General features: G+C 37.2%; 1 long non-coding RNA gene across 1 annotated transcript in view; it reads left to right on the forward strand.

Moving 5' to 3' along the window:
• The window catches only part of LOC138707630 (uncharacterized), a 66840-nt gene that overhangs the window by 21479 nt on the left and 23978 nt on the right, over positions 1-21383 (forward strand). The window contains exon 2 of the long non-coding RNA XR_011334302.1: positions 5861-6101. This is a non-coding gene — a long non-coding RNA (uncharacterized lncRNA). The remainder of the gene's footprint in view (positions 1-5860; positions 6102-21383) is intronic.

Below are 21383 nucleotides of genomic sequence, written 5' to 3' on the forward strand. Positions count from 1 at the left end.
CAATTCATTTTTCTCTTTCTGATCAGTTTCAGCATCATTCTTTCTTCACCCACTCTTTCCAACACAGCTTTGTTTCTTATTCTGTCTGTCCATTTCACACGCTCCATTCCTCTCCATATCCACATTTCAAATGCTTCTAATCGCTTCTCTTCACTTCGTCGTAATGCCCATGTTTCTGTTCCATATAATGCCACACTCCGCCCAAAGCAATTCACTAATCTCTTCCGTAGTTCTTTTTCCAGACGTCCGCAGAAGATGCTCCTTTTTCTATTAAAAGTTTCGTTTGCCATTGCTATCCTCCTTTTCACTTCCTGGCTACAGCTCTAATAATAATAATAATAATAATAATAATAATAATAATAATAATAATAATAATAATAATAATAATCCGTGGCGCTACAGCCCGTAAAGGGCCTAGACAGACCACCGGCTGCTGGCCTCACGCTCACATGCCGAAGCAGAGGTGGACGATCATCCAACCAGAATGGAGGTATCGTATGGTTAGCACGATGATCCCCCCAGCCGTTATAGCTGACATTCTCAACCGGATTTCGCTACGTATCGTAGCTCCCTAAGTGCATCACAATGCTGGGTGGGCACCGGTCCCATACACTGACCGAAATTTCATGAGAAAATTTCTTCTCCCATGAGGACTCGAACCAACGCGCATTCCGTAACGCGAGTCCTAGGCAGGATGCCTTAGACCACGACGCCACGGCGCGGGACGTGTTTAATATAATACAATATAAATTACGTATGTACGAGTGTGTGTCGGTATATATATATATATATATATATATATATATATATATATATATATATATATATATATATACATACACACATATATGAAATAGTTTAGTGGCGTGTGATGCAATTATACTGCGTGTTCAGTTCAAAGTATGTCATGGCTCGCTGTATGCCGTCATGTGGCTAGCCGATGAGCCTAGAGAATTCAATCTTCCTACACTTCCGCAGAGGCGCATTACCTAAATGCGAGAGAATTTGCCTAGCAAGTACGGCGTTCATTCTGAAGTACGCAGAGTCCGTGGATACCCACGGACTCTGGAAGTACGTACCGATACGTGCGGTAACGCCGGTAGTGGCAGGAATGTGAACTGTTTGGAAACACGTACTGAGGTGAGTTTTTTTTCTTACTGTCGGGATATGGCGAGAGGGTTAAGATGATTACTTACGTATTTGTTGACATTAACTTCGACGGTCAACATGGACACGGAGCATTTGATTTGTGTTGTGGAATGTTGTGGTATGCAGCGGATGATAACAAATACCCTGCGTACGACTTGCCCGCGCAAAACACAGTTCGAAAGAGGTTATGGTAGCACACAGACTGTACAGACCGCCATCTGTTGCTACGACGTTCAAGTTATACTGTACACGTTCTCAAGTTCAGATTGAACGCCTTGATTAATATGCAACTTCTCTGACATAAAAGTTGAAACTCGCTTCAAATCGCTGACTCACAACAGTGACGTCATGACACACTTTGAAATGAACACCCAGTATTTGAGGGAGCAATAGTACAATTTCTATATGTATAGTACATTACAATATAAATTAAAATGAACGTATATATATATATATGGCTATACACGCACTACTGTCTGTGAAAATTGCAACACAATGAACGAATCATGAGAACAGAATCAAATTTATTTTACATATTACTAATATTGATGTACACATATGATTAGCATTGCAATACACATGAATATGCATGAGTACATCAGTACTTTGTGAAACCTCCACGAGCTGCTATACGTCGTGGCATTGAATCAAAGAGGCCTTGGATTTCTTCCTGGGGAATGTCCTGTCAGTCTGCTTGTATACGTGCTCACAATTCATTGCAGCTGGCTGCTGGAGGTTGTTGACGGACTACTTGTCGACCAATCATACTCCTTACATGTTCAATAGGCGACATGTCTGGCGAACGGGCAGGCCACTGAAGAAGCTGAATGTGCTGTGCATTGAAGAGAGCTTGGACATTCCTTGCAACATGTGGTCGGGCATTGTCTTGCTGGAATATAGCGTCAGGAGTGCGCTGAAGGAAGGGTATGACTTCTGCCTCTACAACGTCCTCGATGTAGCGGTTGCTGTTGAGTCTACCCTCAATACGTAGCAGCCGAGATCGTGAGAATGATACCCAATGGCGCCCCACACCATCACGCCTGGCGTTCGGCCAGTATGAAGCTGGACAATGCAGTCTGGATGATACCATCTGATGCGTATACGAGTATCATTATAGTCCAAGTTGAAACGGGATTCGTCCGAAAACACCACGTGTTGCCAATCTGCACACCACTCTGTATGTTCACGAGCCCATTGTATCCTGAGACTTTGATTATGAAGGTTCAAGGGAATCCGTCACAAAGGAGTGCGTGCAACCAGCCCTCTGCAAAGCAGACGTCTTCGAAGAGTGGAAGCAGATAATGCTACACCTGTTACAGTGCTCCACCGTTGTGCTAACACTTGTGATGAAGCTAAACGATCCGTCACTACTATGAGGACGAGATGTCTGTCATCCCGTGTTGTCGCAGATCGTGATCCACTCAGGGGCGGCCCGTCCTTACGTGCTACAGTGCTACAGCACAATGATAATTTTGGCTCAAATTATGTATTTGTAATAGCACCATAGTATTTGATCTGTCATTTGACAATTTCCCGTGGTTATGTTCATGACGCGTTATAAAGTGTTTAGTCTTCGTGCCTTCTTTGGTGCCTCAGGGGGTTCGTTATGCTACACAAAGCTCCACATGAAAAATGTAGACAGTTATGCGCATGTGCGAAGCTGAAATAACTGCTCTGATTGGCTATTTTTACGCGGGAAAGTGCTGTAGTCAGCTTCAGCACAACACAGCTTGGAGATTGCAAAAGTAAAGCGTAACGAAAGAAAGCTTGTTTGTGGAAGAATTCGGAACTATGTACAATGTATTTGGTAATTCAAGTGTCCGACTGCTGCTGCCATCTACCAGTTAAAGTTGCTGTCAACAGCTATACTATACTGAACAAAAGAGTGTTCCAGATACAAGTTGCATTTCTATACGGAAGACCTGACTTCCGAACAACAATTTACAGGATCCATTCTGTGAAATATCGAAGTTGTTAAATATTTTGGTTACAACATCAATGACCACTGCTGAGCCAGAAATATTTTTTTCTTGCTTGAAACGCATAAAAACGTTTTTAAGGAACACTATGTCCCAGGATCGTCTCACTGCTCTTGCAATACTGTCAATAGAAAAGTGTATGATGTCCAAGATGGAGGGGGTTTAACACCAAATGACAAGTTCTGCAGTACGAAAGAACGTCGCATGGACTTCATATTTCATCACTAGGCGAGACTCCAAATTAAGATAAATACATAAGTGTAGGCCTCTACAGTAGGCCGATATAGAGATTATAGCACACTCATTATTTTGACCACCAGCCGCTACTGGATCCACTGCCAGATTTTCGATGTGTCCGATTCTCTTCGGTCCACTGCTTCCACACTCTCATCACTATAGTGGTATGATGTACCACACGAACAGCAATATCGCGATATGAAAATCCACTTTCACGCAGGCCAATCATTCGTCCCCGTTCAAACTCTGTTGTTTGTTTACACTGCGCCCTTTTAGCACGACGAGGCACAGTGACTCTAAGACAGCGGTGGCGAAAATGTAGTTGTGCGCCGAGCCACTATGTAACCTGCAACGTGCATAGCACCTATGGAGAGAAGCGGACACCCGAAGGGGAAGTGAAGCAACTGTCTGACTTATTAACGGATTTTCATTTTCCTTACTTCAAGCACTTAAATATAATTTTATGCAGTATAAGGTTACAAACTAATGTTTAGTACGTGTAACGAAGAAAGGAATGAACAATAAATGAACAATATCACAACCTAAAATTAACTGTCTTCAGAATGTCTCTGCGACAAAGTTTCAAAACCAGGAATTATGTCACTTACTGCCAGTCGTAGTTGATCACGAAGGTGTTTGTCTGTCAGTCGTGATCTAAATTTGGTTTAGTATTTTCATTGTTGAAAACAATTTTTCACAAACGTAAGTTGTAGCGAACATGGCTTCAACAGAGCAAGCGAAAGAACGAAGCTTCGGATATTTATTATTTGGCAAAGATTTGAAAGTTCAACATTTGTCAAGTCCTTACATCTATCTTTCATTTGACATCGCATAGTAAATCAGTGAGTTCAAATTGAAGAGCTAACCGCATTATTCGTACATATGCTGAAAATGTTCGACGTACAGAGATGATGATGATATTATTATTATTATTATTATTATTATTATTATTAACACCTAAATTTTAATGTTTCATGAGTAACATGTAGTATAATGCCGTTTTATGGTATACAACCGTTTTCCTCGTAATACTTTTGAACAAATCGTACATTTAATATTCTCATCATATTGACAGCAAAAAAATGCGTCCTCCCATCCTATTTGAAACTTTCGTTTTTGTAGAGGTACATGGTTTCGAGAGAGACATATGCCATTCGCAGGTCAGAGACAAAAGCAAATGGAACGGAGTTTGACTCCAATGAGTGAGAGGGCGGGGGTTGGGGAAAGTTAGAAGCAAGAGAAATGCATAGCTCTCACTGCGAGCCACAATGTACTCGCGAGTCGCATTCTCACCACGGCTGCTCTAAGAGAAAGGTTTACTGCCTGTTAACTCTAATACACTTCTCATCTGGCACTACAACGGCCCTCTATTTATGCGCCTACCACGACAGTTCAGAGGGCATTGCTGGGTTCAGGGATGCAAAATCATTCTGAAATAGTGGCGTGCGATGCAATTTTGTGAGAGAAAGCAACAATACAAATTTGTATATATACGGTCTTACTAATAAAAACTCTATATACAGACGTTTAATTCTTATATTTATACAATGAGTAGCTCGTTTATAAGTCGTGTGTAAATTCTTTACTAATAATCACTACATACGTCGTGTATAACAGTATAACTGTTACACAGCTACGTCATAGTTTCGTCATTACTTCGTTACGAAAGGTAATAGAATATATGAGGTTCTCTATTGCATCCGGTAGAGCGCTCTAGTGTGGCGTGTTAAATATCGATAGTACAACTGGCTCTAATCGATTACCACACTACATTTTGGTCAAAGAGTACAAGCTACAGCAATATTATTTTAATAATTCTATGATCTTTGGTTTGTTCTTCTGTGGTTACAAGGTAATCATCATCATAAAATGACAGTCGATACGAACAGCTGTTAGGGGGGCGGCCATTTTTTCCCTATATACAACGCTTAAACAAGGGGTTTCGTGTATATAACTACTGCAAAGCAATTCCCATTGTATAGTTACAGCCTGTTTATACGTCCATAGCTTATTCACAGTTTATTAGTAACGTTTTCTGTCTCAACTCTGCATAAGTCTCGTATAAAACTATACACGGTTTATTAGTAAGACTGATATTGTATAGTACAAAACTGTTAGCAGCCAACTCAAATATATTTGAAGACCAAAGCAATTCTTATGAATAACGAGTCCGCCTGGACCAAGATAGGCGCTCAGAGAAAGAATTTTTAACATTTCAAGATTAGAGAATTCATAGTTCTCACGATTAAAATATAATTTCTACAATAAATTTCTTATTTTTCGCTTTATGAACAGAAGAATTAATGCTTCCCTTGCATTCCATGTACGGCACGTCACTGAATAGTAGTCACAAACATAGATGTTTACAACCGATTTAATAAGGTAACTAAATAACTAAATCATTGTATTTTAGGCCTATACGCGTAAGTATGCAAATTCTTTTGTCGTCGTTTACCGACACCTTTTGTACCAACTTACAAGTCAATACTGTGTAGGAGAGGGCGTCTTTGGCTCAACACTAGACTCTCTCATACTGCGTACCTCGCTGACCGTGTGGTCAACACGATGCAGGAACACCGCAGAGACATTACAGGACTAGTACAAAACAAGGCACCAGCACTCAGTCCTGTGGAATGGAGATACATTTTTTGCCCACGCCACAAATTGAACCACGGACAGCTTGACTGGGAAGCTCACGCGCCATCACAGAGCCATAGAGACGGACAGTAAGTAAAGGTAGGCTACTATATATAAAATTAAAATAGTTTAGTGTATGAACTTAGTTATTTATTAACTTATTTTTGTGTGTTATGTGAGTATAACCTCGAGTTATATTATTTGTATTGAAGCCAAAACATCCATTGTGATTGAAAACGGTATCACAACAGTAGGCACATGTTGCAAATTCTAGCTGTAAATAGGAAGGTAATATGTTCTTTTGCAGACGACAGAGGACAGATTCAAAACATATATGCAAGGACATCATTTTATTTTTACTTCAATTTTATTGTACCTGAGTTTTTGAATGTACTTCACTCCCACCCCTTCTACTAATGAAGTTCAACCGTCCTTCACACAGATCCAAGACCGCATATAAGTTATAGTAGCCTTACGGTCATAGTAAACAGTACATTTCAAAAATATGTTCGCGTTTTCCAGTGACGAAAGAGCTTTCAATATTGCATCATTTTCCATTTGCCTACGTCGCATCCCGGTTTCCCCCACCTGCTTCTATTCGCCTCTCTGTAAATGCTAGTGGCTGGGCTCTCTTAGCTCTTTTCTGAGAACATTAATTTCTGTTAAGAATTGGACGTCTACGTAATATTATACCCACAAAATTGTTTAAAATAACTTAAATAAAAGGGCCTCGTTAATTAATTGTCACGTGATTTCCTCCCTTTCTACGACGCTGCGACGTAACCACTTGGACGGACAGTAGATAGCATGTCTGAGTAATTTTATCTTTTCGGATCGGGCAGAAGTGAAGATTGAATTTACAGCACGTAAGGTCTCTTTTATAGAGTAAGTACAGAATTATTTCAACATGAGTTACTTATACGAAGTACGAACCTGGTTATTGGAATTACGTACAATAGTCTATAGTGCGATAATATGCACATTAGAACTGAAGCCTGTATCGAAATGAACAGCCACACATTTTCAAAAATGTGTTTAAATATCCTTATTATGATTATTTTTCAATTTAATGTCATTCTCTATAGTGTACGCTAATGTGCTGTAGACAGTATAATATACACTGCATAATGAATACGTCTGCATGGAAAGCTCAGTTCGTGAGTAAAAACACTCATTGTTAATACTGTACTGTATTTTGATTAAACAAAAACCTAATGAAAATATCAAACTAAAAATTGTGATATTTCCTAGTTTACGTAAATGGATGAACTACTTTTCTTCCCTCCTATACCTAGTAAAGTGATTTATTTGTATATTACACCAGTATCATCGAACTCCAGTCGTGGAAGGGGGTAGCAAACGGTGTTTCCGGTTCTTAATCGTTGATTCAAAGGTATAGCCAGGTTAATATTAGAAATGTTAGTAAAAATAAAATGATGACCCTGTATAAGAAAAAATAGCTTTATGAATAAACATAATATAGTCATATAATATGTTCTCCAAATAAAGATGTGTTTTTACAGGGTTTTGTACTTCAACGAACCTAATTATTAAAGGCAGGAATTTATAACACAACATGAGAATATTAGATTAGTTGTGCTTAGACTGTCCTTACGTCATGAATGGCGTTTTTATATATTTTTTTTATTTTAGTAGGCTATTTTACCACGCTTTATCAACAGCTTAGGTTATTTAGCGTCTGAATGAGATGAAGGTGATAATGCCGGTGAAATGAGTCCGGGGCCCAGCACCGAAAGTTATCCAGCATTTGCTCATATTAGGTTGAGGGAAAACCCCGGATAAAACCTCAACCAGGTAACTTGCCCCGGCCGGGAATCGAACCCGGGCTACCTGGTTTCGCGGCCAGACACGCTAACCGTTACTCCACAGGTGTGGACATCAGGGGCGATTTCTCAGGGCATGCTATGCTTGCTGCGCAAGCCCAATATTTTCGTAGAATGTGTATTTCTCAAAATGGGATTACGTACATTAAAATTTATTTTGATTTTTGGAACATTGTATAGGCGTAATACCATCAGCAGGTTGCACACCGCAAGTATCGCAACGCTTGCTCGTTTCTCGGAGCTACAGGAAAGACGTAGAAATAGCGAGAATATGATGCGCGCGCAAGTGCCTTCCTCTAGGCGCACATGCTTCTGTTATGTGTTGTTTGAAGCTCTGGTCCGAGAGCTACACCAACAACTATTTAACGTTACACAGAGCAGTATTGACAGCGGGAATGTGCTGTGATTTGCGAATGCAATGTAATTGTATGAGCGGAATGCACGTGTTAGTTGCTGCATGTATTATTAATTCTTAAACTTTAATTTGAAGTATTGTAATGAGTTCGGAATTGTGTGTTATTGAAACCTTATTATTAAATCCATTTTCCCGAAGGACTATTCAACAGAAGACAGACATTAGCCTATATAGAATATGTGCGCTCGTTCAGTGCAGCTCAATACAACAATATGCATTGGTTGGCAGGGTCGAAAAAGTAAATAAACTGTTTTGTTGGCCATGTTTGTTATATCATATTGAACTTCTACTTCTGATAAGCGAATATGATCCATGACTCATAATGATTTCATAATTATAAAATAAATTATTTAGGCTATGTGGGTCTGATTATTTTTATTAATTATGAATTATTATATCCTCCCATCTTCCCCTATGAATAAAAGAGCAAGCCTAACTTTTGTGACTAGAATTCGCCCCTGGTGGACATAAATGACGTGAAGCCTGAGGTATGGCCAGTTTACAATTGAAATGTGTTTTGTATCACAGCAATTCAATGGGCATATGTTTCTCGTGCGTAGGATTCAGCGTTGTGATCCGACAATTGGTTTGTTTACATTGCACCACATACAAGCTACAATCTCACCCTGCTTATACCACGGCAGAGTTCCCTAACATGCACCTGCACACACACACACACACACACACACACACACTCTCTCTCTCTCTCTCGCTCTCTCTCTCTTTCAACAACGAACACACTATGCATAACTAACCTTGTAGTCTCTGTGGTAAATTCATGTCTTTAGTAATTATTAATGATGAAACCGTTCCTTCCATGGACACGATGTTGCCTACGCTTCAAGTATACAGTGTGGGTGTCTCTGAACTCTGCACAGCGGTCAGATGTAAACAAGAACAGGTTTCAGACATACAGACAGAGTATACCGTATTTGCTCGCGTAATTTGCGCACTTTTTAATTAACTTTGGCCACTGAAAAATTGGGGTGCGTAAAATATGCGGATTTTTCAAATAAGAGGCGAATAGAAGCTGGTGGGGAAAACCGAAATGCGACGTAGGCAAATGGACGAGAGTACCTGTGCGAAAATGATGCAATATTGAAAGCTCTTTCGTCATTGGAAAACGCGAACATATTTTTGGAACGTACTGTGACGGTAAAGCTACTATTGCTGTATATGCGGTCTTGGTTCTGTGTGGAGGACGGTTGAACTTCATTAGTAGAAGGGGTGGGAGTGAAGTACATTCAAAAACTCAGGTACAATAAAAATTGAAGTAAAAATAAAATGATGTCCCTGTATGTACCAATTAGTCCAAGACGTGTTGTACCTCTGAACGACTTCGCGACAAAGCTTAAAACTACACAAAGGAAATATTTAAAATCCATTACTTTCGGCAAAATTCGAATCCATTAGTCTCGACCCACCAACATGAGATGATTTCAATAGTTACTCTTTAACTACTCATGTCGATGTCGGGTATTACGTGAACTTCAAGTAAGTTACTGAAATGTATGTAAAAACTAAACGGTGACTCCAGAGAAAATATGATGGTCTGATGGAATACAATTTTGGAACTCGTTGGACGGCATGCAGAGGTGGACCAGAATCGCGAAGACCTTCTGAGATACAACGCAGACGATAAACTCGCGAGGCCAATGTCGAAATACCGTCCTTTATTTTTCTCTCTCTCTCCATCCCTCCCTCTCTCTTGGCACTTTAACAGTTCTTCTGCCATCTTTCTCGGAAGATACCCGACGCTATTCCACGAACCCTTTCCCGTATCAGTGTTAACAAATTGAACTGGCGTCACCAGAAGAACGCTGCTTCTTGGTATGCGAGGTAAACACTTTACGTTTCATCGTTATCTCTCGCCATGACCCTCGCTCGAGATCATTTAAGACAGCTCAAGAATTATAGCATTACTTGCACATACGCACTCGCAGTTCCTGTTCATCACTAGAACAGTGTAGTTGCATTTTCCTGCATTTCAAAGATGACGACAGAAGTCACCAGTGAGAGCTTAAACGACTGTATAACTTAACGAAGAAGCTTGTGAGCATTTTTATTTCATTCTGCTCTTAAATTAAATAAGCATGAATGATTTTGTTGTTTGTAATCGATAAAAATGACAGCACTCTTAATTATAGCCCATGAATATTTTTAAAGATGTATTTAAGAGATACAGTATTTACTCGAAAATAAGACCCCATCGATTATAAGACCCTCCTATTTTATTTAAGTATTGATTTGGGAGCTACGATAGGTAGCGAAATCCGGTTGCGAAAGCCAGCTATAACGACCGGGAGGATCATCGTGCTAACCACGCGATACCTCCATTCTGATTGGAAGATCGTTCACCTCTGCTTCGGCATATGAACGTGAGGTCAGCAGCCGGCTAGTCGATCTGGGCCCTTCAAGGGCTGTGGTAACACGAATTATTATTATTATTATTATTATTATTATTATTATTATTATTATTATTATTATTATTTTATAAAATATTTTATATGCGAATATTATACCTATTAGAAAATACCAGTAATAGAATTCTAGTGTCGTATCGCAGTCGCGAAGCTCAATACGTAGTAAATATGCAAACATTAGATAGTTGCTCACCACTAGGATCGCTAATAACGCCTCATTACAGGCAATGAAAAATAGTACCGTCACAATCTATTGTTTCTAGCACCCTCAAAACTCAAGCTTCGTGACTGTATATAGTAGACTGTGGTCGTATTCTAAGTGAGACAGAAACAGTAAATTTTTCAGAAAACGTTGTCAAGAGAATACAATAGATCCCCAAGTCAATAGAAAATGTTACGTGGAATGCCGTTAAGTTCAGCCAATGACAGACTTTATTTACCCTCTTTCAGTAACTTTTAGCGAAAACAATGAGACCGCAGGAGTGTGAGAGCTGGCCGTTCCGTTTATCCTTTCTACTTGAGCACGCCTTTCAGTATTACAGCTCATAAAATCATCATCATAAATATCTAAATATCTTTTGATATAGTCTGTGTTAGTACAGTACAATAATCTTTACTTAGTTACAATATAAGTCCTCAAATTGCATTTTCATATTTCTGTATACTTGATTTTAAGATCTGACGCGAATATAAGACCCTCATAAATTTAAAGGCAAAAATATGGTAACAAATGGGGATCTTATTTTCGAGTAAGTTCGGTACATTCTCGATAAAATGATAACTGTACGATAGTACCTAGACGATTTTATTTATAGAATGCTCACAGTCTAACAGCTTCTCTGAAACAGATTTGTTTTAAATGCAATTATAAATATCACTTTTGCACAGCGAAACTAAGAGAGAAATGATTGTTTCTCCCGGTTCAGAAATCTGAAAGCTATTTATTAATTTCCTTATAAAATACTGAAGTTATTATATGTCTTCTAATAACAAACCTTCATCAAGATTGTGAGTGGTCCACTTGGATTATTATTAATACAAAAGTTTTTATAGGCCTTGTGATCCCAATTGAATGTATTATCACAGTCTAGTATATACAGTCACGAAGCTTGAGTTTATGAGAGTACTAGGAACAATAGACTATGCAGGTACTATTTTGCATTGTCTGTAATGAGGCGATAGTAGCGGTCCTAGCAACTATCTAAGGATGCATATTTACTACTCATTGAGCTTCGTGACTGTACATACTAGACTGTGGTATTATTTCGTCAACATCTTTGTACATATCACAAGCATACATTAAAATGGATATAATGAGGAGTTTCGCACTAGATTTAAAATAAAATAAAATTGTAATTTATGTTATGCGTCGTAGCCTAGTTTAAAAATGAGGACGGACAAACATAACATACCATCAATGTAATTTTTTCTTCTAAATTCTGTTCATTCGAATTTATTCCTACGTCCGAATACTTCAGTGACACGGTTGTAAAACCATAAAAGAGAACTAAAAATTAGTTATTTCTAGTGACTGGTAGTTATTTCAGTATGAAACGTCCACATCACGTAACTGAGGTGATTTGCGTATTTATCTATTTATTTGTTTATTTACTTATTTATTTACTTATTTATTTATATATTTATTTACTTATTTATTTATTTAGTTACTTATTTATTTACTTAATTAATTAATTAATTAATTAATTTATTTATTTATTCTGCTATTAAGAAATATCCGTAATCTTCTCACTATTAAGATAATTATTATTGCTACAAAAAATGTGCACTTCATTCAGATTCATAATAAAGTCATAGCCATTTTGTTCTTCAATATTAATAATGTTCCACTTTATTGATATATATATTTTAATAATTTCACAAAGATTCGTATTTCTTTAACGTTTTGTACAATGCTTGTTGATGATATGTGAAACAGCTCTTCCCACTTTCCCAAATATAAAAATCAGTGTCATTAAGTTGACGCTATCTCATATTTATGTTCCACAGATTTCATAACCATTCATTTCCTTGCACTCTCACCGGTATTGATAATATTCTTACTTATTGATTGTTTAAATTGTCATTAAAATACAGACACAAATGAAATAATTCACCATGTAATCCAATTGTTTTGGATAATGTTTCAACTTCCGCATTATATAGTACTTACGAAATATACTTCTTACCTCTGATTGACGTTCTGACTGATATGTACGTACATCTCACTTGACGATATTTGTCAGAGGAAAAACAATTGTTTATATGCATCTGAATTCTGATTAGTGTAATATGTAGCTAGTCGGCGATTGTATGCAATGGAGAGGGAAAGGAACTGGCCACCCTACCCCATTATCTCCTGGCCTAGTTGCCTCATGAGTGATGCCTTATTTGTGTCACTTATGAGGTTCAAACCTGTCTTCGGACAGTTGACTAAATAACAAACAATATATGTTTGAATTTACCAATTATTGTACAGGCTATGTAGTTGTATATAATGATTTTGTATATATTCGCTAGGTTTATTTATTAACAGTCTTGCCAGGCTGTGTGAAATTCCACAAAGTGTGTGGAATTTCGATTGGAATGACTGGCTGTGTGGATTTTTGAATTCTCACAGCCAGGCCCACTAAATTTTAAGTTAGTAAATTAAAAAATAACTGTGCACATAAAAACACTAGTACAGTTAACTCTCGAAGAACTATGGGTGGATTATCTAAACCGTCCTTAATGTATAGGGACAGTTTGAGTTTTGTCATTCTGCTTGAAGGTTTTTGACTCTTTTTAATAGACTTTCTCCGAGGGGGATGTTGTCGGCTTGGGGAAGAAATATTTATCGCTATGGGCAGTGCCTTCTCGACCTCTATTAGATCACGATGGCAGTGGCTATGGGTAATGTTGAGATGGTGGGGAGAATGTAACAAAAAGTTCAATCACTTGTCTAGTTTTCCCTGTCTCTCTAATCTGCTTCATGTACTACTTTCAAATATACTTTCTGTTACCTAAGGTTAAATTGCTTATTATACATTATATTTAAATGAATGAATGAATGAATGAATGAATGATGAATGAATGAATGATGAATTAATGAATGAATGAATAAATAAATTATATATATATAAGTTTAAACATTACCATATATAAACAACTAATATACAGTGTAAGATGTTTATAAGTACCGGTACTGTAGCGATAATAAAAGTGTGAATATCAGAGGGACATTAAACCGTCACTGGATGTAGAAAGTTATGTAGGTACTGTATCTTAATTCAAATGTCTATATATTCTGCAGGATTATAGTGCACAAAAAATATTCTAAACTCGTATGTGGAATTTGGTTGTTATGTGGGTGGATTTTAGTATTGCTAGTCTGACCAATACTATTTCTTGGTAATTATTGTTTCTAGTATTAGTATTAGTAGTAGTAGTAGTAGTAGTAATAGTACTAGTAGTAGTAGTAGTAGTAGTATTGAGTGGCTAGGGGCGGGTTAGGGATAAAGTTGTCAACACTCCCCCATTTTCCGGGATCTCCCGTATTTGCCCCTAATTTTAAACAGTGTCCCGGCTCTCGTATTTTCCTTCTCTTCGAGCATTTTTCTCCCTTACTTTTTTTAATGATATGTTTTATTTAACTACGCTCGCAACTGCAGAGGTTATATTAGCGTCGCCAGATGTGCCGGAATTTTGTCCCTCAGGAGTTCTTTTACATGCCAGTAAATCTACTGACATGGGTCTGTCGCATTTAAGCACACTTAAAATGCCATCGACCTGGCCCGGGATCGAACCCGCAACCTTGGGCATAGAAGGCCAGCGCTATACCAACTCGCCAACCAGGTCGATCCCCTTATTTTTGCATAATATAAAATCATTATTCTAAACATTTGATTTTGCCGTGAAAGATGATTGTTTATATAATGAATTTTGTTGTCCAAGAGAGGCATTGACATATGCAGTCTAGAAAGTAATGCTTGCCAAGAATGGGTTTTAGTGTTCACCCGTTTAAAATCAAACCATGTTAATGTTACAAATTTGGAAAAACTGGCTAATTTTGCTCTAAGCGCACCAAGTAGTAATGCTCATACAAAGGAAAAATTTCACCTCATGAACAATTGGACAGACGTTCGAAACAGGAGCACGACTCATCTAATCAAATCAGAGCTGAAAACTGCAGTCGACTTCAACTTTTAAGCGAGAAAAATCTGTCTCAAAATACTCGTAATTTAAGCCTGCCTGGCGAAGTGTAGAATAAAGTTGTTTTTAGTAGCTAACTGAACGAAATATTTGTCAACTTTATATGTGAAATTTTGTCGATTCCTTAATCTCCCGTATTTTCTTCAGAAAAAGTTGGCAACCCTAGTTAGGGACGATCCTTCAGCACGTCGGCTCGACAGTGGCCTATTGTGCACTCCGAATTGTGGGAATAAATGAGAATGAAGTGTACCAGCCCATCGACCGCATGAGACCACTTACCCGCTCACCCAATGCCCCCCCCTACACCCCACCTTAAGTTCATACCGCCAAGGTGACCAAGCAGCATAGGATCCATTCCGACACCCCTTCTAAGATGTCGAAGCGCCCTTGAAAGTGCTCTTAAGGAATTAATTCAGGCAGATATATTGCGAAAGGCTTGGAACCCAGAGACGGTTTCGGAGAGGACGCCCCTCCTGCAAGCGGACGAAGACATGAATATGCCTATGAAATGAGATGTTGAAAATGAATATTATATGAATCTGAATTCTTTTTCTACAGGAAATGGACTGTGGCAATGAAATTTTCAACCCTGAATTTGCCTAAGTAACTGTGGAAAACCACGAAAAAACCACAGTCAGGTTGGTCGGTCCGGGGATTTGAACCGAGGACCTCCCGAATGCGTATCCCGTGCTTAACGCATGAGCCTCCACGTTCGGTTTTATTGTTTCTAACTTGCTTTGCTATTATGAAAAACAGCATTAAAAATTGACGGGAAAAGTAAAAGATATTCGTAGTTAGATTCCAAGTAACTTGCTTGTCAAATAAACAGCGAAGTGGAAGCAGATGTAGGCCTATTTTTAGAGAGCTCTACTAAAATAGTAACTGTTATTCTTATTTCAGTTTCGAAATGACATTCTCTTAAGCACACGTGCTTAAAAGTGACTTTTTCAAGCGCACGTGTTACGTGAAAATATTCAAGAAACTGACTTTTCAACTACTAATTTATTACAAGTACAGTATTTACAATACAATTATTATTCAAATTGAACATCTGAATATGTAACATACAATTATTTTATTTTCTTCTTTATTATAATTTCTTGGACTTCTTCAGGATCAGCGTAGACAGAGAAGCTCCTGAAATATTTTCAATATCATAATTTTCTGAATCACCAAATTTTTAAGAGAATCTGCTGTTATATTTTACAAGAGTCACTTTCAATAACGTGATTTATACTAATGACGTCAAATGGATAATAATTTTTTTCTAAGCAACCAGTGTGATATTTGAAGGGGCACTGTTACATGAAGGCTGTATAAAAATAATTTATATTTACAAGAATAACTACTTCAGAACTGATGTAACACTTGGGTAAAGGTAAGCGCTCATACTTCGCAACTTGTTGTATAAATAGCTATTTACAACTGTTAGAGGAGAATTCTAACACAATGATATTCACACGCGCGTAAAGGGTGGAATTTTAAAGATATTTACAAATACAGAAGTCGGACGATCCTGCTTGAAATGCGAATTATTTATAATCCATTTTACATTATGTTTGTTGAGAAACGCATATGGATAGAGGATAATAAAAATTTACAGGGGGATAAACTCAATTTTCTTATTGGCTGAAATTTCGTTGATTTTACGAAGTAATTCGAGTAGAAATATTTAAGTTCTCAAAACCCAGAAGTAGCTCGTACTATGTGTTCAATGGTTCATTGAACCCCATATATATTTTTTTAGAAATGTTATTCTCTTTCACTCGTAAAACCCGAGAATACATGTTTTAGCGTTAATCTGCATACAAAAAATTAGGCTGAGTTTTTCTCATATCGATGCCCAAACTTGCCAAATAGGAATCCCTGAAAGTAGAACTGAACACCCTGGCGAGTGGTTTCGGCGAAGGAGCCGGCAGGGAGAGAGGATGGCGTTATATGGCTGTTATAGTCAACGCGTCCAATTGTTAATATACCCAGATGGAAGGCTTTGTGTTGGATATATCTTTTTTGCACACATCAATACTTGTAATGTCGAGCGGTATTGTCACATTTCTGTTCCGAAGATAATTCTTGGCTACGATTATGTTTATACCGACATCGATACATCGATTTCTACCACCACAATCCACAGTGAGTACATTTTAAGCTATAAGGTGGCTTTTAATTAAAATTGAAATTAAAATTACAAACCCTTTTTTGTCGTCATCAATCAACTCCAGATACAACATTGGTTTCTACTCCACGTGTAGTAGGTATGAGAACGTCAATTACAAAATTGCTAACGCAACATTAGTAGAGTGTCCACACCTGTGGAGTAACGGTTAGCGCGTCTGGCTGCGAAACCAGGTGGCCCGGATTCGATTCCCGGTTGGGACAAGTTACCTGGTTGAGGTTTTTTCCAGGGTTTTCCCTCAACCCAATATGAGCAAATGCTGGGTAACTATCGGTGCTGGACCCCGGACTCATTTCACCGGCATTATCACCTTCATCTCATTCAGACGCTAAATAACCTAAGATGTTGATAAAGCGTCGTAAAATAACCTACTAAAAAAACATTGGTAGACATATGTTACCGCTCCTTGTGATTGGAGCAGCATCTGAGAAGTCAATATACAAATTCTTATCTTATTTCTATAAAAAAGCGCCCTCTTTTAATTGTTATATACTTTCTGGCACTTCCAATACTCTTCTTCTTCGTCAGTTCTCCTCTACCTATGGTGTAAACCAGTGGTCGGCATTTCTTCATTCGGGAGTCAATTCCTTGATACACAAGCAGGGTGGAGAGGTAAGGCATGATCTCCCTCCCCTTAGCCATCACTTGTTTGTAAGTTAAGCATTTGGGGTATTCTCGCCTCTCCTACCTTCCTCTTTGCTGTGTAGTGTGGGCTATGTTTTATATGACGTAATCTTTGCTGACCACTGGTGTAGAGGTTTGAGATATATATATATATATATATATATATATTTCAAAATCTTTAAGAAGTTCTCGACTTAAGGCCTAATTCTGTGGATAATAATATTATTATTTCCTCTAGGTTCTTTCGTTTAATTTTTCTCTTCATCCTAAGTAAGAAAAAATTCACGGACAAATTTTTACAATAAATTTTTGACTAAACCGCCATTTTGTGTTATTCAGTTCTAATGAAGGCCCTTCAATTTGCAGTAAAAAAATATATATTTCATATGCATCATTCCCATACGAATTAAATCACATAGATAGGCCTACTGAATATGAACAAAATCTCACCAAGAGGAATTGCTGAACACGATAATATAGAGAACACTTTCCTCTGTATTGGTAACGCAGAAAACTTGTATTTTCGTTAAACTTAAAAAAGCGACATTTTTAAATATTGCAATACTCTGTACTTTGTACAATATGAAAATAAGTCGATGTCATATCAAGCTTCCTAAATCAAAGTGACACAATTTGCAGTATTTGCTAGCTTTAATTTGTGGTTGAGCCGAATGGATATTTTTATCTAAGGGAAAGGATTTGATACACAACGAATCCTGTAAAATTTCTGTCAGACAAAGTTGCTGTACAGTTCAGTTTCTACAGTGTTTCACATCAGCACCATAGCAGATCTCAGTAGCTAGTACACAAAGGGTCATTAAAACTATTATTAAAATGGTCGTTAAAGAAAGACTTACGTCACGAAGCTTGCAGTATGTCAATGCACTCCTTACTCCTTTCAAGTACTACATTGAATCAATTCATTTGCTTATATAGCGCCAACACAAGTAAATCATATTTATTGATTTAAATGCACGACGAACGATCAGTGGTTATTGCAAAGCACGAAAGGAAATGTTTAGTAAATATGTATTTTTAATTCTGCAGTGCTCGGGAAAAGTGACATAAGTCAGTCTCCACAAACCCCTTTGATAAATTATTGACAACTTACACTGGTTTATGTCGATTTGATTTTTTTCTGTATGAATTATTGTAATGGGAGAAATATTTATGTATTTTTTTCCAAGCGAACAGATGTTCCGTAAGTTGTCAATAAATTATCAAAAAAAAGGTTTGTGGAAACTGACTTATGTCACTTTTCCCAAGCACTGCAGAATTAATCCTTACGATTCTTTCAATAAACATTTTATGCGGTTTGTACTAATAAGTCAATTTTCACAATAAATTTATTGGCAATAACTTCTGTGTAATTTTCGAGGTGAACCACTATCTACGGAAAGTAGATATGTTCTTTGAAAGTAGACAATATGTTGTTAAATAAAAATCATTGTTTAAGAGGAAAAAAAAAAATCTATAAATGATAGAGAAAATTTACATATTAAGTTATTATGTCATACTTAAAGCTTCATTTAAACTGCATTGCCGTAATTTCATATGCAAGACCCAGGTAAATTGTTAGGCAAATACTGAATAAAACAAAATTCCTTAAAAAGATACACCTAGCAAAACCGAATGGAAAGGTAAATTATGAACAATTTATTGAGGAACAATATCCTGGTTCAGAACAAATAAAAAATGGCTTAAAGTTGTACATATTCGTGTTTAATAAAGACTTACTATTCTAGAAATAAGATATGATGCAATATATTTTTACATAAAACCTATACATTTATATTTACTTCCTCTGTAAAACAGTATTTAATCTCAGACACTACGACTTACGAAGTTCTATTATAGATATTTAATCAAGTTAATTCACAAGTGGCTCTTTAAAGTACTCTTTCCTTACAAAACAGACGAACATCAACAAACGTTGCGTTTTATTTTTTCCCGTAATAAAAATCAAAATCCATCTGTGAACTGATGTTAAATATGGTATGGTTCAAGTGAGAGCAATTAATTTTTTGTCCAATCAGTCAGAATTGATCATGAATACACGAGTAATACTAATAATCCTTCCGACCACTACTTACTTCATGCTCATGTCACTGGTATAACTGTGCTCCATTCACACTTCAAATATAACAATACCGGTAACATAATGTACTAAATTATGTGAAAACACTGTAACTCTTCGAATAATCTGGAACACACCACACAATGAATGTATATTTCTGACATAAAAATGTATATAGGCCTAGGCCATAATTTGTAAATTTTAACTATATAATAGCACAGATTTGACACAAGGTTTACAGCAGGCCTGGATGTTATTAACTCAATTGAGGTACTGCAGACTACCCCTTAAGCTCCCCACTCCACTTTCCCCGGCAGAGACAGTTATATATCAGACAGATACGAGTAGACCTGAAGGCAGGCATTGCTGAATGATGGATTTGTATAAGGTATGCATCATAGCTTTCGGATCTCGCAGGTCACCTAAAATCACCACTGATGCTAAGTGACTGTCTGTGTGTTTGTTTCTAAAGCAGAGTAAGTGAAAAGGACATAGGCGGGAGTATTACCTTTCCTTTTTCCTTCCCCTTTATGCCCAGGGTTGGTTTACAGGGTGAACCCAAATGTAATTTTTTAATTTTAGTTTTAAAGTTATGTATGATTATAATTGTAACATATTCGTCTCTTAATTGGTTTAATGTGAATGTATAGAGATAATCAATAATTATGTACGTACTTATATACACGAAAATATTCCTTGGAAACATAAACCAGATTATAACCAATAATAATATTCATAAAATAATGATAATATAGACTTGAAGATGACTACCGGTATTGCATAGTCGAAAACGTTTGTCAAATTGATACATGAAAACAATACATGGTACCGGTATATCTAATATTTAGGCTATATTTGTGTATGATATATAGACTGACTCAATAAAAAGATTTTACACCCTTGAATAGGGCATATATGTGATGAGCTTCATTGGGCATGGGTACCTCTATATTCCGTGACTTCTTCACTTAACACTGTTTCGAAATCAGTGTTAAAGAATAAAATATTGTTACTTGAACATGTTTCAAATTTCGTATGCATAAGTTATCGGTACTTAAGGACTGAAGATGTCGCCCAAGATTATGGACCATTCATTTTGAACTTCAACATTTTAGACCAAAATAACACTCTCAGGGCTGTTAAAATTCTTTTACACGATAACTTACTGTGGGGTCATTTTCATTAAGAAGGGTTGATATACAGAGTGGAAGTAAAATAACCCTGCAGATTTTCAGAGCAAATAGTTCATGTTATATGGAACAAAAAAGTGTAATATCATCTTGGTGAAAAGTTCATAACTTTCTCAAAAAAAAAAATTTTCCCCCAAATGTTTAACACTCTCTTATTGTAACAACTGTGAGTAGGATCGTGATTTTTGTCGATATCGATAGAAAATCTAATAAAGAAACACTTATCCCTTTGGCGTATTTCAATAGCGTGGATCGTTTTCGTATAAATTCAATTAAAAACCATTAATTTCAAGCCACTGAATGAGGCAACCAGATTGCAACGTTGTAGCCAGAGAAGGAGGTGGGAGGTAGTTCACGTAGGGAGATAGACCTGATTTCGTTGACCTCTTACATCAGTGTTACGAGGAGGACTGTGTTAGCAGCGATTTTGCCAGACTGCTGAAA

Source organism: Periplaneta americana, chromosome 10, assembly GCF_040183065.1.
Source record: "Periplaneta americana isolate PAMFEO1 chromosome 10, P.americana_PAMFEO1_priV1, whole genome shotgun sequence".
In the NCBI taxonomy this organism is placed as follows: Eukaryota; Metazoa; Arthropoda; class Insecta; order Blattodea; family Blattidae; genus Periplaneta; species Periplaneta americana.